Raw genomic sequence first — 2,500 nt, 5'->3', positions numbered from 1 at the left:
ATTACCTCACAAATCGCGGACATGGCACATGGCACAAACACTCAGACATTCTCCGTAATTATTCCTAATTACCGGGGGTCCATAGGTAATAAAAGTCCCGTCCGAATCGGGCTATACAGTATAGTGTTTTTCCCACTCCTTCGAGCACTAAAAGCGATTTACATGTATGCCTCACATTGACCCAGTCACACACACATTCACAAACCGGTGGCCATTGCTTCCACACAGGCTATACCTGGAGCCACCAGGACCAATTTGGGGTTAAGCATCTTGTTGAAAGACACATTGAGTGCATCCCGCATGATCTCCGCTTAAAGCATCCCGGGAACGTGGCCAGCTAACATATGCCAAACATGCTCCACTAGGCTTGTACGAAATTCCGAATTGGATGGATTTGAATTCAAAGTAATTGAGATTTACATTGAGAGTAAATAGAACACCACCACCTAGTGTTCGTATTATGGTATTACTTTGAATTCAAATTCCTCCAATTTGGAATTTCATACAAGCCTGCTGTACACCAAGCGCACAGAGACTGAACAAGTGAACCTGGAGGTAGATATAAATCATCTAATACTAAGGCCTGCAGTCCTCATATAAATCAGCTAATACTAGGGCCTGCAGTCTTCATATAAATCAGCTAATACTAGGGCCTGCAGTCTTCATATAAATCAGCTAGGGCCTGCAGTCTTCATTCTCCTAATTAAAAGATGCAGGCAGTGTTACGCACTGATCAGACTCAATAGGTTACCTATAACAGGCAGGCTTACCACTTTCTCTACAGTAGGAACTACCGGAGGTGCAAGGTGCAGTCAATCAAACAAAGTCAGTGGCTCCTGCTGTAGGTAAACGTAGCCAGGTATATCAACTGACCATGTTATTTTAGTTGCATAATCACCATGCGGTCAAAGGTGGATAAACTCAGACCCGTGTGGGGGGGTTCACATGTGGCCAATTCCCCCTTTAGGCAGACCTAAGGACTGTTCTATTAATTCTAGGAGCACTATGACACGCCCCTTTAGGCAGACCGGAACCTGGTCACGTTAGGTGCCCATAGAAACCTATTATGTTGGCATATCTTTATACTTAAAGAATCTCTGGCAGAGCCTTTACAAGAAAGACAACTTTTCAATCCAAAACGATGCTGTCTGTCACCCAGCATTTCTCTTGCCTTTCTTGCTAAGTATTGTGCATTAGTGTTGTCTGGTATGGCGTTGCAGATCAGTGGTATTTTTTATGGTGGGTGTACTCTATATTTGAACATTTTTGGAGTGGGTATACTGTATGTATTTGTGTTATTCTACATAATGCATCAATCAATCAATTTTGAGTGGGTATACTGAAAACCCTGAAATTTTGAAGTGGGTATACTCCGTAGAGAGATGGGGAAGGACCGGCAAGGGACCCGGACCGGGAATTGAACCCGGGTCGACCGAGTGGTAAACGCGTGCCCTACCATATCAGCCACGGTAGGGCCATACCAAAAACAAAAGCATATCAGAGATCTTATTTCCTACTACCGTACTGACACAAGTTGCCTGTGACATCTGGCCGTTCGCATAACATTCTTGAGAATATTATTTTGAATTATTTTTTTATTCTTGGTGCTGAGTACTCTCCTGCACCTCCTACAAGTCATCTTCATACCCAGCACCACGGACCTGCCCTGTCTCGTCGTTAGCCTGTTAAGTGATCACCTTAGCCAGGTCTATTACTTAAAGGGACTCTGTGCAGGAAATGGTCAAAAAAGATACTGCAACTATGCTGCTCATTGAAACTGGGCTGCCTATTGCCAAATTTGATCTTTACATGAAGGTTTACTAAGTAATAAACACATATTTTCTAGTATGGTCCAAGTACAGTCATTTTTGCAGCTAAAAATGGCTATTTTTGGAAATTCAAAATTTCGGACCATGGAGAAGATCCCCCTTTTCATGTATGAAAAGTGCAATTTTTCCAGTCATAATGAATACTTAGAATTTGATGCTGGTGGTAAGTATTCATGAAAAAGGTAACATTAGTGAATGGGCAGCATGAATTCTGGAACTAAAAATCTCACACAGTGTCCCTTTAACGAGGTGATCACCTTAGCCAGGTCAGTGGTGTAGTCTACGTAGAACGCGGGTATACGGAGTAAACCCACTTCAAACTTTCAGGGATTTCAGTATACCCACATAAAATTGATCAATCCATTATTTAGAATACCACAAACATATACAGTATACCCACTTCAAAAATGTTCAAATATATACAGTATACCCACCATAAAAAAGTAGACTACACCACTGATCTGCAACACCAAACCAGACAACACAAATGCACAATACTTAGCAAGGAAGGCAAGAGAAATGTTGGGTGACAGACAGCATCGTTTTGGATTGAAAAGTTGTCTTTCTTGTAAAGGCTCTGCCAGAGATTCTTTAAGTATAGAGATATATACAGTATACCCACTTCAAAAAAATGTTCAAATATACAGTATACCCACCATAAAAAAGTAGAC

The 2,500-nt window shown here is 41.6% G+C and overlaps 1 protein-coding gene across 2 annotated transcripts in view; it reads right to left on the bottom strand.

The window, feature by feature from the left end:
* The window catches only part of LOC134440236 (aminopeptidase N-like), a 59,498-nt gene that overhangs the window by 34,484 nt on the left and 22,514 nt on the right, over positions 1 to 2,500 (bottom strand). The gene's annotated exons all lie outside the window — the stretch shown is intronic.

This window comes from Engraulis encrasicolus, chromosome 23 (assembly GCF_034702125.1).
Source record: "Engraulis encrasicolus isolate BLACKSEA-1 chromosome 23, IST_EnEncr_1.0, whole genome shotgun sequence".
Lineage (NCBI taxonomy): Eukaryota > Metazoa > Chordata > Actinopteri > Clupeiformes > Engraulidae > Engraulis > Engraulis encrasicolus.
This window is presented reverse-complemented; position numbering and strand designations above follow the sequence as displayed.